Below are 15,818 nucleotides of genomic sequence, written 5' to 3'. Positions count from 1 at the left end.
GACAGGTCTTGCAGGCACAGACAACAGGATCCCCCCTCAGTTAGGTCCATCTTGGGGTCCCTGGGCACCCCAGCCCCCTTGGGAGTCAGAGCCCCATCTACCTCCCAGCCATATCACCAACCAGCTCCTGAAAACTCTCTCTTCAGTGACCCCTCCCACAGCCCTTTGTTCAGTTTCCCAGGCAAAGGTGTCACCTGGCCTCTAACCCCTTCCTGGGTTTTCATGTTACATGCTCAGGTATTCTCCGTCGGTCAGTCTCCCATCCCCCAATGCAAACTATCCTAGCCACACTCCCCTGTCAGCATTCACAGACCACAGTAAGAACAGTCCCAGTTCGTCACACCTCCATCTTGCAGTGTTCAATTATGTCTGGTGGACACTCCAAGCTTATGAGTTCATCAATTTAACAAAGAAATTGATATGTAGCAGGCTTGTTATCCCAAGAGGAGTCTCTGACACACTTCAAACCAAACACACTGCTTCAGGTAAAATAAACAAACAAATGTATTAACTACAAAAGATAGATTTTAAGTGATTATAAATCAAAGCAGAAGAAGTCAGATTTGGACAAATGAAATAAAAGCAAAACACATTCTAAGCTGATCTTAACACTTTCAGTGCCCTTACAAACTTAGATGCTTCTCACCAAAGGCTGGCTGGTTGCCCTTCAGCCAGGCTCTCCCCTTTGATCAGCGCTTCAGTCGCTTGGTGGTGATGTCTGTAGATGGAGGTGGAAGAGAGAGAGCATGGTAAATTTCTCTCCCTTTTATCATGTTCTTTCTTCCCTCTTGTTTTTTCCCCCTGCCCTTTCAGAGTCAAGTGAGCATTACCTCATTGTAGTCTCAAACTGACCAAGAGAAGGGGGGAGACGCACTTGAGAGTCCAATGGATCCTTTGTTGCTGCCTAGGCCAGTGTCCTTTTGTTCCTGGGAAGCTGGGCTGGATTTGTCCCATACATACCCTGATGAGGTGTGAGCTCCTGCAGAGTTTTGCCTGGGCTTGTTTTAAGCCATGAGGACACATTTTCATCCTCATAACTATATACATGAAATTACAACCTATAACATTACTATAACAACAATGCACAGTGCATCATGAGCCTTCCAAAGACACCCGACATAACTAACTTTGCATTGGATACCACACAATCATATTATAAGGATGAACATGGGGGTGCAGGGTGTTCCACCAAAGTACAGAGTGTCACGTGTCCCCTTGTTCAGGTGTGTGCCTGCACCTCTTTCAGTCTATAGTGATCCCTTCTGGCAGTTTCTAATGACTCAACCCTCTGGCGAAATCAGACACAACCTGTGTGGAAAACAACTCAGACCCCTTCCGGGTATTAGTGCAACAAATTCTTTAAGTTCTTTAAGTTCTCCTGATCCTGGAAGGGGGCTGTGTCCCCAGGGATTCCTCCCTGGAGACTCTCTACCCACTCTAATCTGTTCTGGCCCCAGCTCTACATTTAACAGTTTAGGGGGCTTATCACTGTCCAACTCTAGGCCACTTCCCCAGTGGCTTGGGTGCGGGGGGGGGGATGGACAGACGGGATGGAGCAGGGGCAGGAAGAGGTGGGGTGAGGGTGGGGGTTTGGGGGAAAGGGTGGAGTTGGGGCAGCGTTTGGTTCTGAGTGGGGTCTGAGCACGCCTGGGGAAAATTAGAAGCCAGAGCCTGTGGCTGCATTCACCGTGGTTTTTGTCCTGATTATTGTCAAAGCCATGACTTGAATTAGAGGGACTCTGAACTACAAACTTTAGGTCTATTATGTGACCCAAAACAGAGGCTCTCTGACTGAGAAAGGAGAAACTGTGTCATGTTGTACTCCACTGTCTGCATTGGAAGTTGCTCTTTGAATACATCACAACTTACTCCAGGTTTGCTATGTACCTCGTATCTTGTACCCCACAATATATCACCTAGATGTGCAATGTAATCTGGAGCAGCTCTGGTTATGATGACAACACAGTGCAGGAGCTTATGACAACAGCAGACCCGCCGACAGCAGTTCCAGTCAATAGGCCTCCTAGAAAGGGATGGCTGAGGTTTGATTTGTGCAGGGTGAACTGGAACTGGCCCGGTGTGGCGTACCACATAGGCATGGAGCTGGACCATGTGCAGTGGCTGGTGCACGCATGCACTAGCCATGCCTGTGTCCACACGGTCCGTCTGACATTTGGGCAGCACTGCGCCTGTGTTGGCTGGTGCCCAGCAAGCTGCTACCAACTGCTGTGCAGATGCCCAGTGAGCTGCCAGCTGTGCTGCTGGGCGTGCTCTTCCGGCATGACCAGGGCTTCCACATGCTCGTCCTAGGAGCCCTGCGGTCTGCCTGGATGATTTAAAACAGTGATTCTCAAACTTTTGTACTGATGACTCTTTTCACATAGCAAGCGTCTGAGTGCAACCCCCCGTTATAAATTAAAAACCCTTTTTTATATATTTAACAACATTATAAATGCTGGAGGCAAAGCAGGTTTTGGGGTAGAGGCTGACAGCTCACGACCCCCCATGTAATAACCTCGTGACCCCCTGTGGGGTCCCGATCCCCAGTTTGAGAACCCCTGATTTAAAAGGCCCCAGGGCTCCTAGCTGCCATCACAGCTACCACAGCAGCGGCAGCGGCTGAGGACCCCAGGACCTTTTAAATCATCTAGGCCCCTGGGCAATTGCCCCCTTTGTGCCCCCCCCCCATTACACGTTGGCAGGCCTGGACATCAGTCTAGATAGGAAAAGACAAGCTGTCATCAAGCCCTGTCTCTCCTCCACCTTCCCCCTGGGATTTTCTTCAGAAGATAAGGAAGAGCAGCTAAATGTTGGGCTAAAAGTGTCAGGGAGCAGTTGTGTCATTAAGAGAGAATGGGGGAGTTGATGTACAAGCAATAAAAGTATAGCTAGCCAGGGAGCAAAAATAGGTATTACCCCAGGATAAAGGATACAGTGAAAAGGGTATAATTTGTGAATTGGTCCTGAGGTTCTGTTGTTTAGAGGTAAGTGGGAGCAAAGGGGAAAAGAATCCTTTTTATACATTTTTCTAAGTTTGTTTAAGATTCAAGAGCAAAACATGTTTATATTTATTTATTGGTAAATATGCATAGCTCCATTGACACCAGCCTACCCACCTGAGTGAGGTCTGGCCCATAATAATGTATAATAATACATTATGATGGATGATTACACAAGGATGGTAATAATCATTTTTAAAAGTCAAAAATATTTTTGTTTTATTTTGTTTATTTTAGAGATGTGGGAGAGCTGGTGGTTGTAATCAAAGCACAATTATTTAAAGTTATAGAGTTGATGCTAAGCATAGAAAGGTGCTGGTTACACTCAGTAATACAGCAGGAAAGGAATGGTAAGGCCGGAATACCCATTTATGTCTGCAAAACCAAAACAGCTATCAGGAATCCAAGCCAAATGTTTGCAGACAGGGAAAGGAGAGTGTCAACCCTCTTGACCTAATTTATTAAACAGATGAGAGAGTTGGATCAACAGTAGGAAGAGAAACAAAATATGATCAGAGAATAAGGAGTGATAGGACTATGTGGTCATGCAAATCCCTCTTTCCTTCCTTGGAAAATATTCTGTCACCATAGGTGAGGTAATCAAATTCAGATACTGCTGTCCCATAAGCCTCCTTTCACTGATGCTGTCCTTCCCCCTGGAGGCTTTATCCTGAACACATGGAAGTCAGTGGACAGATTGTGATTGACTTCCACTGAAGCGATAGGGTCCTTCTCTATTTTCTGATATTAATTGTTTAAAATACACTAATGCATGGACTCCACTAGCAAGTGCTACAGCATTACAGCCTTATGGAAACTATTGAGAAGTGTTATTGGCCAGAATTATAATAACAACCTGTGAAATTGGACAGTTACTCTTCTGGATAACACAATTTTCACTTTTAGCTCATATCCAGGTAAGTAAATGAGATAAGCTGGTCTTCTCTTGTGCTTAGTTTTGCTCTCATCCGTGCCAGACCTGGATTACTTGAGCATTTCTATTTCTACCCAGCTTATATTCACCCTTTTCTAGCTGTTGCCCTATTCTCTTGCATATTGTCTAATGGAGTTTATTTTGCTACCAATATTCACACATGTAAACATCACTAACATTAATGGACTCATTCATTTATACCCATAACAGGGTAAATCATAACTTTAGAACAAATTATTGCCTATATATTAATAAAATTTTCTCTTAATTCTATATTGTTCTAGCTGCTAGTCCATTCAAATAAACAAATGTAATGGAAGGGAAAGGCCACCATATTAAGAATCTTCTCCTCACCCCTTCATTCCTCAGGAAATTTAAATATTCTTTTACACAGAATGACTACATATACACAATTCAGCATAGAAAACATCAAGTTTCAGAGTGGCATGTGGCTTTATAAGCTCCCATTGTATTTTTACTGCAATTCTCATTGGAGTAGCCCCTAGAAGCCTCAACGAGGTTGGGGCACCATCGTACTAGGCATTGTACAAACATATTTCAAGTGACAGTCCCTGCTTCAATCAGCTAAGATTCTAGAAACAGCTTCATTGGTGGCTCCTTTGTACGTGTAGGGGTTTATATTTTCTTAACAGAAATATCTACAGCAGATAAATGTAAATGCGTGCAACTTTTATGTCTAACTTTTTTAGACTTCACCCTATTGCTAATGATCCAAATGCTATTGGGCTTTTTTTGCCCTCTCCTCTCTTTCTTCAGCAGCAAACTCAACAGCTGGGGCCACATATAGGACATGTTTGACAGATAAAGGGCTCAGATGCCAAGGTCTAGAATAAATTTTTAAGCAGCAACATCTGTGTCTGTCGCAAAGCCCCTGGCTGATTTCTTGGCTGGCGGCTTGGCTGGCTTTGCTATGTCTGTGACTCCTCTGCTGGCTGTGCTAATGGCTGTGTAACTGCCTCTGGTGCTCTCCTGGGCAATCAGGCTGCTGATGCGCTTGCTGGACTGCCTTGTCCCACGGATCTTTTTTTTTTTTTTTTTTGAGTGACCTGTGGCTGGAGGAATTTGTTCCTTATTTGAGAGGAAGGCCCTCAACACATTCTCACAATATGTGTGTGCAAGGCCAATTGATGATGCCAAAGGACTACTTTCCCAGCACTCTAAACATCCGTAAATGTAACACTGCCTTTAGCTATAACAAGATCTCCACAACCCACTAGAAATGTACAGGATATCAGAAACAAATTGGCCTTTGGGGGCTTAAATTGCATAGTCACTGTTCACTTTTGAATTGTATATATTTAGGAACAAACTGTACATATTAATTTTCTTATCAAAGGTACAAGTGAGCACTCAGTTTGATTATTTTATTTTCTAAAGTAGTAGTGCTATTCCTTTACTTGTTCAAGAAAGGTTCATATCTGTATGTGTATGTGTGTGTGTGTGTGTGTGTGTGTGTGTGTGTTCAACCTGTAATCTCTGGTTTTGACTTGTATTAACCCTTGTTAGAGTCAGCATCTTCCAAACAGGGCTAGACTACTCCCCTGGGTGGATGGTTGGTTGGTTGATACCTTCCAGACTCACTAGAATCCAGGTCAGTAACCTCTGTGTTAACGTAAGAAAGTACGTTTATGCCATTGTTTTAAAACCAGAACATCTAAAATAAATCCAGATCCCCAAGGATGTATGTGCATTTAACCTTGAGCCTCCTGTGAGCCTCTCTCCTATAATCACTCAGACCCTGGCTTTGCCACTACTTGTAATGAGTATTCAGCTAAATTTTAGCTAAAATACTAATATTCAGCTTCAACTGAATTACTTTTCAAATGTATTCATGAAGATGAATATCAAGGATGGGGTGATGCTCTAGCCCTGAGGGAAATCCTTCTCCCTTTATTCACACAAATATAAAACACCCATTGAGCCTGATTGTCGAATTCCCAAGGGTTCCTTTATGTCATTTCTGTGGTGTAAAGGATATGTAAAGATGGTGAATCTAGCGCATGGCTAGGGCAGACTAGAAGATATCAATTCCATTTCACAACAGTTTTCAGGGTTTCAAAATGTGTTTCCATTCCACAGTGCAATGAAAATGAAGCCTTTTGAAAAAAAAATGTGAAATGGTATTGTCTCAAACTATCTGCTTCTGAATAAAAAAGGGCAGGTTTTCAAATTCTCTCACTCCCTCTCCTTCTCCCTCTCCCTCCCCATCCTCTGGTCAGATGTGATCAGAAGGCCATGGAACTCAGAAACCTTCCTGTCAAAAAATTTGTCAAAATTGATACCTCTTCACAAAATGTTTCATCTTCCATGAAACAGCATATTTAAAGAAAATGCATTTTGGTCAGCCATATTCTGACTAGCTCTATCCATGGAGAATACCAGGGCACAGGGGGCAGGTGACTGGATAAAAAGGGATGTGACTGAAGGTCATGGGAAACCGAATGAAAGTTAAAACAGCCTTAGCACTGCTGTAACCTACACTCAGGGTGGGTAGATAGGGTACTGTCTAGACTTAGAATACGGTTCCTGCACTGAGCATAACTTAGAATTGAGAATAGGACTCATTAATTTCAATGGAAATGCATGCATGAGTCAGATCAGCAACGTTTGGACCCTAGTAGTAACTACCATTTGTGCCGTGATCATCTTAGCTGCTTCTCCTCACCATCGCTTCACTTCTGATGGTGGCCCAGCACTGGTTGAGATAATGGAAGATCATAAAGCGATTCTGGGTTTGGGTTAAATGAGTGCTTCTTGGAGCAGCTGGTACGGGAACCCAAAAGGGGAGAGGCAATTCTCAATTTAGTCCTGAGTGGAGTGCAGGAGCTGGTCCAAGAGGTAACTATAACAGGACCGCTTGGAAATAGTGACCATAATATAATAACATTTAACATCCCTGTGGTGGGAAGAACACCTCAACAGCCCAACACTGTGGCATTTAATTTCAGAAAGGGGGAAATGTTTTTTTAAGTACATCAGAAGCAGGAAGCCTGCTAAACAACCAGTGGGGTCCCTGGAAGATCGAGATACGAAAGGAGCACTTAAAGACAATAAAGTCATTTCAGAGAAACTAAATGGATTCTTTGCTTCAGTCTTCACGGCTGAGGATGTTAGGGAGATTCCCAAACCTGAGCCAGCTTTTGTAGGTGACAAATCGAAGGAATTGTCACAGATTGAGGTCTCACTAGAGGAGATTTTGGAATTAATTGATAAACTTAACAGTAACAAGTCACCGGGACCAGATGGCATTCACCCAAGAGTTCTGAAAGAACTCAAATGTGAAGTTGCAGAACTATTAACTATGGTTTGTAACCTGTCCTTTAAATCGGCTTCTGTACCCAAAGACTGAAAGATAGCTAATGTAACCCCAATATTTAAAAAAGGCTCTAGAGATGATCCTAGCAATTACAGACTAGTAAGTCTAATGTCAGTACCAGGCAAATTAGTTGAAACAATAGTAAAGAATAAAATTGTCAGACACATAGAAGAACATAAATTGTTGGGCAAAATCAACATGGTTTCTGTAAAGGGAAATCGTTTCTTACTAATCTATTAGAGTTATTTGAAGGGGTCAACAAACATGTGGACAAGGGGGATCCAGTGCACATAGTGTACTTAGATTTCCAGAAAGCCTTTGACAAGGTCCCTCACCAAAGGCTCTTATGAAATTAAGAAGTCATGGGATAAGAGGCAAGGTCCTTTCATGGATTGAGAACTGGTTAAAAGATAGGGAACAAAGGGTAGGAATAAATGGTAAATTCTCAGAATGGAGATGGGTAACTAGTGGTGTTCCCCGAGGGTCAGTCCTAGGACCAATCCTATTCAACTTATTAATAAATGATCTGGAGAAAGGGGTAAACAGTGAGGTGACAAAGTTTGCAAATGATACTAAACTGCTCAAGATAGTTACGACCAAAGCAGACTGTGAAGAACTTCTAAAAGATCTCACAAAACTAAGTGATTGGGCAACAAAATGACAAATGAAATGTAATATGGGTAAATGTAAAGTAATGCACATTGGAAAAATAATCACAACTATACATACAATATGATGAGGGCTAATTTAGCTACAACTAATCAGGAAAGAGATCTTGGAGTCATCATGGATAGTTCTCTGAAGACGTCCATGCAGTGTGCAGAGGTGGTCAAAAAGGCAAAGAGGATGTTAGGAATCATTCAAAAAGGAATAGAGAATAAGATGAAGAATATCTTATTGCCCTTATATAAATCCATGGTATGCCCACATCTTGAATACTGCATACAGATGTGGTCTCCTTATCTCAAAAAATATATATACTAGCATTAGAAAAGATTCAGAGAAGGGCAACTAAAATGATTAGGGGTTTGGAATGGGTCCCATATGAGGAGAGATTAAAGAGGCTAGGACTTTTCATCTTGGAAAAGAGGAGACTATGGGGGGATATGATAGAGGTATATAAAATCATGACTGATGTAGAGAAAGTAAATAAGGAAAAGTTATTTACTTGTTCCCATAATACAAGAACTAGGGGCCACCAAACAAAATTAATGGACAGCAGGTTTAAAACAAATAAAAGGAAGTTCTTCTTCACACAGCGCACAGTCAACTTGTGGAACTCCTTGCCTGAGGAGTTTGTGAAGGCTAGGACTATAACAGCATTTACAAGAAAACTGGATAAATTCATGGAGGTTAAGTCCATTAATGGATATTAGCCAGGATGTGTAAGGAATGGTGTCCGTAGCCTCTGTTTGTCAGAGGGTGGAGATGGATGGCAGAAGAGAGATCACTTGATCATTGCCTGTTGGGTTCACTCCTTCTGGAGCACCTGGCATTGTCCACTGTCGGTAGACAGGATACTGGGCTAGATGGACCTTTTGTCTGACCCAGTACAGTCATTCTTACATTCTTATGTTGTATTTTTTAATTCCATCCTTTCAGAAGCTGCCACTTCTCCTCCACTTCCTCTTCCTCATAACCAGTGCACGTAAGGCCTCAAATTACCTTTCCCCACCCTGTCCACCATTCTCCTATTTCTCCTGATAAATAATTTTCCTTTCACAAATCCTTCCTCCTATCAATTTACCTCTTTCTCAGGATTGAATTCCGGAGCCCAGGTATACTACAGATGTGAAGTTCCTTTGCAGTCTCTGGAGATTGCTACCAATCTCATTCTTCATTCTTGGGATCTGTAGTTTAAAACCATTGTATCGCCACTACCAACAAATATTGGTTAAACATAATAGATATGAATATCATCATGAAGAGTTAATGACCTAAACCCTGTAGGCCAAAAATACAAGTTAAAGAAAATATAGGAGTATTTTACTATTTTACTATTTTACTGTAATTCTTATATTTGTATTTATGTATTTTTAAAATTTATTTCTGAAAATAATTGTCAGTTTATAAAAAGAAATAGTGATTCTTTTCCAGAATAGAATCATAGAATCATAGAATATCAGAGTTGGAAGGGACCTCAAGAGGTCATCTAGTCCAACCCCCTGCTCAAAGCAGGACCAATTCCCAGCTAAATCATCCCAGCCAGGGCTTTGTCAAGCCGGGCCTTAAAAACCTCCAAGGAAGGAGACTCCACCACCTCCCTAGGTAACGCATTCCAGTGTTTCACCACCCTCCTAGTGAAATAGTTTTTCCTGATATCCAACCTGGACCTCCCCCACTGCAACTTGAGACCATTGCTCCTTGTTCTGTCGTCTGCCACCACTGAGAACAGCTGAGCTCCATCCTCTTTGGAACCCCCCTTCAGGTAGTTGAAGGCTGCTATCAAATCCCCCCTCATTCTTCTCTTCTGGAGACTAAACAATCCCAGTTCCCTCAGCCTCTCCTCATAAGTCATGTGCTCCAGACCCCTAATCATTTTTGTTGCCCTCCGCTGGACTCTTTCCAATTTTTCCACATCCTTCTTGTAGTGTGGGGCCCAAAACTGGACACAGTATTCCAGATGAGGCCTCAACAATGTCGAATAAAGGGGAACGATCACGTCCCTCGATCTGCTGGCAATGCCCCTACTTATACAGCCCAAAATGCCGTTAGCCTTCTTGGCAACAAGAGCACACTGTTGACTCATATCCAGCTTCTCGTCCACTGTGACCCCTAGGTCCTTTTCTGCAGAACTGCTACCTAGCCATTCGGTCCCTAGTCTGTAGCAGTGCATGGGATTCTTCCGTCCTAAGTGCAGGACTCTGCACTTGTCCTTGTTGAACCTCATCAGGTTTTTTTCGGCCCAATCTTCTAATTTGTCTAGGTCCCTCTGTATCCGATCCCTACCCTCTAGTGTATCTACCACGCCTCCTAGTTTAGTGTCATCTGCAAACTTGCTGAGAGTGCAGTCCACACCATCCTCCAGATCATTAATAAAGATATTAAACAAAACCGGCCCCAGGACCGACCCTTGGGGCACTCCGCTTGAAACCAGCTGCCAACTAGACATGGAGCCATTGATCACTACCCGTTGAGCCCGACGATCTAGCCAGCTTTCTATCCACCTTACAGTCCATTCATCCAGCCCATACTTCTTTAACTTGGCGGCAAGAATACTGTGGGAGACCGTATCAAAAGCTTTGCTAAAGTCAAGGAATAACACATCCACTGCTTTCCCCTCATCCACAGAGCCAGTTATCTCATCATAGAAGGCAATTAGGTTAGTCAGGCACGACTTCCCCTTCGTGAATCCATGCTGACTGTTCCTGATCACTTTCCTCTCCTCTAAATGTTTCATAATTGATTCCTTGAGGACCTGCTCCATGATTTTTCCAGGGACTGAGGTGAGGCTGACTGGCCTATAGTTCCCCGGATCCTCCTTCTTCCCTTTTTTAAAGATGGGCACTACATTAGCCTTTTTCCAGTCATCTGGGACCTCCCCCGATCGCCATGAGTTTTCAAAAATAATGGCTAATGGCTCTGCAATCTCACCCGCCAACTCCTTTAGCACCCTCGGATGCAGCGCATCCGGCCCCATGGACTTGTGCACGTCCAGTTTTTCTAAATAGTCCCGAACCACTTCTTTCTCCACAGAGGGTTGGTCACCTTCTCCCCATGCTGTACTGCCCAGTGCAGCAGTCTGGGAGCTGACCTTGTTCGTGAAGACAGAGGCAAAAAAATCATTGAGTACATTAGCTTTTTCCACATTCTCGGTCACTAGGTTGCCTCCCTCATTCAGTAAGGGGCCGACACTTTCCTTGATTTTCTTCTTGTTGCTAACATACCTGAAGAAACCCTTCTTGTTACTCTTAACATCTCTTGCTAACTGCAACTCCAAGTGTGATTTGGCCTTCCTGATTTCACTCCTGCACGCCTGAGCAATATTTTTATACTCCTCCCTGGTCATTTGTCCAATCTTCCACTTCTTGTAAGCTTCTTTTTTGCGTTTAAGATCAGCAAGGATTTCACTGTTTAGCCAAGCTGGTCGCCTGCCATATTTACTATTCTTTCTACACATCGGGATGGTTTGTTCCTGCAACCTCAATAAGGATTCTTTAAAATACAGCCAGCTCTCCTGGACCCCTTTGCCCTTCATGTTTGCCCATAGATTTATGTGACAAAATATCTTCCTCAAAAATGCAAATAAAACTCTTTATTTGTGCTTAGAGGTTGGCCAAACCTCTGATACAGTACAGCTGTATAATATCAATAAATAAATAAATCAGTCATTCTTTTATAATGCTTGTTGGCAATAGTAAATTAATATCAATATACAGTATGAAAACTAGCATTGATAGTAACTAATGTATCCAGTTTTCTGAAGTTCACAGGTTAACTTCCTATTGACTTTTTTATTTCTAATATAATTCAAGATGTGTGCATCAATAATTTAGTACTTTATTCACAATTCAACTTTTAATTTTGCTTTGTCCAAATAAATATCATTTCCAGTTATTCAGTATATAATCAGATAGTATGATTAGACATTCTCTATATTCCTACTTTTCAGGAAAGATATGTTAACTTGTAGGTGCAATAGTTCACAAAAAGCCTTTTTAAAAATACTGTAGAAATCTCAACCAAGAGAAGTAATGGGAGCCCTATCATTTGAGACATTTAAAACTAGATTGGGCAAAGCACTAGAAAATGTATTGTAAGGAACTATCCTCTTCTGGTAGGGGATAGATTAGATTTCCTAATAGGTCTTTTCCACTGCTAATTTCTATGATTCTGTTGCCTACCATTTTAATTATACTACTGCCATTTAGAAAACAATCAACTTTTCTAATGGCTGAAGCGATGCATTTCTAAAGAGGGCACATTATTGTACTGTATCAAGATGCCGGGAACAATGACAATGCATGGCTCTGGATACCAATATAAAATGACAGCAGTAGGATACTGATGGTGGCAATCTATAGGGACCGTATTACGAAGTCAAGGACGTTGAAAAAAGCAATATGGATGAAAATATGTTTCCTTTAAAGGACAAAGAAGATGATTTAAAAAAAAACAGTTATTTTAATAATAATACTTAGCTCTTGTATGGTATCTTTCTATCATAAATCTCAGAGATTTAAAAAGGATGGTGATATTTACTATCTCCATTTTACAGACACTGAAGCATAAGAACTGCAGTAATATGCCCATGGGCACACTGTAGGTCAGTGTCTAGTGCCCTTGCCAGTGTCTTTCCAGTGGACCATGCTGCCTCTTATCTGTGGATCTCAAAGTTCTTTACAAACATTGCTTAATTGACCCTCATAATATCCCTCTGAGGACAGTGCTGTAAGTATTTTTGTATACATTTTACATATTGGTAACTTGAGGCACAAAGATGTTAACCAATTTTAACCCTGTGATATAAGTGACAAAAGCCAGTGTGAAAGTGAAATGAATTATATTAAAGAAATAGAATGAATTAAAGAATTCTGTATGTACCTTTAAGTACAAATAAGAAATGCTGCAAGCCAGGTGGCAGGAAAGCAGACATTAACTGCTTAATGAATTGCCCCACTTAAGGGCAATTGGTGAAGCATTAGCCTTAGATCGATAAGAGTTAATAAGGAAGCAGAATATGCATATTCTGCCCCATGCAAATTTTACAATTTTGCTCACTCTGTCCCTTTGTTTAGTTTGCACCCTTTTATCTGTATAAATAAGACTGTTTGAATCTTGCATGGAGGCTCACATTATCTGAACGTATTAGCAGAGTGCTGTGCTAATAAAACAGAGTGGTCTGACAAACTATGAGTCCTGAGTCTAACTTTGACAATTGGAGGTCCCACCGAGATGGCAATCATCTTCACTGGGGCCTAGTGATTCCTGACCGTTTTTGTAGGATGACCTTGGCAGCCAGCACCTGGGCATTTGGCCCGAACGGTCCTCCTCCAGAATGGAAGGGCGCACAACCACAGTGAGGTCTACGCCATCGAACCTGTTGGTTCCCACTCTGTTCTGGTAGGGATCCCGGGATCTGACATCAGGAATCTGGTCAGCCATTCTAAAGGAAAAATGGGCCCTTTTCCAGAGCAATGTCTGTAAATAATCCAGGTAAAGAGACTATCTAATTAAAATCATTTGACTATGAACAATTTAGTCAAATTTGCTAAAAGAACATAATTGGGGGGGGAGGTTCCTATTGGAACTTAACTGCCTCAAATGTATAAAGGTAATGTAATCTATGTACAGCTATGTAAAAACAAAACAGTGTAAAAGGGATGTTAAGGAGAAGAAAATGTGTTTGTATCTGTCTATCTGTGGAAATATGTGAGGTTTGTAAAACTCCTGTTTTGTAGGTTTAAGATAAACTGGTTTTGTTTTGTTTATAATGCCACTAAAAATCCATTTGACTCTTTAATTCAAAGTTGCAAAACTGACAGGCCTTTTTGCCAGACACAGGTAATCAGTATTGGTTGGCTTTGAGATTTGGTATTTAACCCTTAAGGGGTAACTTGATTCTTTACAAAATTTAAATGTTTTCAAATAAAGACCAAGTCATGACTGCCACAGGGCACTCAAAATCAGAAGAATAGGGAGAGATTCTGGATTCTTTTTGTTTGTTTGTTTTTGTAACAAAAATGCAGATGAAAGCTGTAGTAAAAGAATAAAGACAGTGCCCCTCTGAAGCAACAGCAGGGGTGAGGTGCACAAAACAAAAAGAAGCAATGTTAGAAACACTGAGCCTTAAAATGGCTCTGTGTAATCAGACTGTCACTTTGATAAGGGTACATAAAACTCTGCAAGAACAAAAGAAATAGTTACACCTTATGTAAAAATTAATATGGCTAATGTTTTAAAAGTTAAAGTATAAAGAAATGTGCAGACTTATGCAGTGTATATTATAGAGGGGGTAAAAGAAATGCAAACGAAACATGCTACTTAATTAAAATCCTATTAGGGTTCCAAAGGAGCCACAAGAGATTGTGTTTTCTTTTTCAGATCTCTGTGTGTTTTGGAAGCAAGACTTAAAAGTAATCAAAACTCTGGTAATAGTTAATTGTGTTCCTTTTAAGACAGAGTCTCTGAGCTCTGCTAATGGCTTTGAATCCAAAAGCCAAGCCTGTGTTGATGCAAATTACCTAACTGATAAAGGAAGTGAAAGAACTGCCAGCACAAAGAAGTTGCAGATAAAGAACATACCTGGTCAGCAAACAAATTGTCTAAATAAAAGGCATGGTATAACAAGATACCTTTAATTAAAATAAATTTAATGTTAATAAGTACCCCTGTAACAATGTATAGTGTGTATGATTTTTGAAAAAATCCTTTATGGTAATGACGCTTTTCAGCTGTTACCTGTGAACAAACTTAAAGCTTAACACAGCAGGAAAGACATTGTAAACTTGGTCTGCTGTAAAGGAAAAACTGAGGTACACCACCTCATGGATTTAATGACTGAACAGTGGGATAATTTCCCCATAACTCTTAAAAGATAGAAGCCATTGAAACCTGGCCTGCCTATAGAACAAAAACACAGGAAAATATGGAGGTAATTCCTCTTGTTTTGCCTGCAATCAGCAAGGGTGTTTATAAAAGAAAGGAATATTTTAAGCAATAATAAATGCCACCGCAAAAGGGGTAGAAAAATGTTATTTTTGTCTTTCAGAAAAAGCTAATACCAGCTACAGGACAACCTAATACAGAAACAAATAAAAATGGGTATGATTATCCATGCCTGTTGCTCCAAAGCCCTGTAGTAAAGACATCTCATAGGATCCTGTATGTGGGATAAAATGAATAATGAGACCAAAGTACTGTATAATGGGCTAAGTGTATGTGTTAATTCTTGGGGAAAAGTGTTTTAAAAGAATGGAAGTGTTAGCAACCTTCCAATAGACAAATGTAAATGTAATGTAAGTACTGTGTTTACAAAAGGTAATAAAAAGGTAACATAGTTCCTAAAACAAACAAAAAGACAATGTGGGAAACCGACCCATTCATATTATACATGCAAATGGGAACATGTTAAGAATTGCCACTGCAGAAAGACATAACAGCTTACCATTGGTATAACGTATTTTCTGAATGGTTTCCCACAACTACTGGCATACTCACGTTACTATCCCTAATTGGTTTTGGTTTTAAATTGTATGTGTTTAATTGTAATGTTTGAAATGTGCTGTTGGATAAAACAAATGTATGCAAAGCTAGAGCCACAGGCCCAAATCACCTCCCAGTATTTTCTATTACGTGGACTAAATAAGAAGTGACACTGGTGATTAATAATCTTAGTGTCAAAAGGGGGATATGTAGGAGCAGGATTTTATAATATCCCATAAGAATTAATGTATGATATGATTTCAACCTGTCAGCCACCCTTTTTGAATAGCAGAAAGGAATGACAGACCAGAACAATCCTTATGACTGATTATGGTCACCCTTTTGTTTTAGAATAAGACATATAATGTCTATTATGGTTTCCTATATGTATTACAAAGGAGGC

The sequence above is a fragment of the Malaclemys terrapin genome, chromosome 1, assembly GCF_027887155.1.
Source record: "Malaclemys terrapin pileata isolate rMalTer1 chromosome 1, rMalTer1.hap1, whole genome shotgun sequence".
Classification (NCBI taxonomy): Eukaryota; Metazoa; Chordata; order Testudines; family Emydidae; genus Malaclemys; species Malaclemys terrapin.
The sequence above is the reverse complement of the archived record's forward strand: the minus strand, read 5'-3'. Positions refer to the sequence as shown.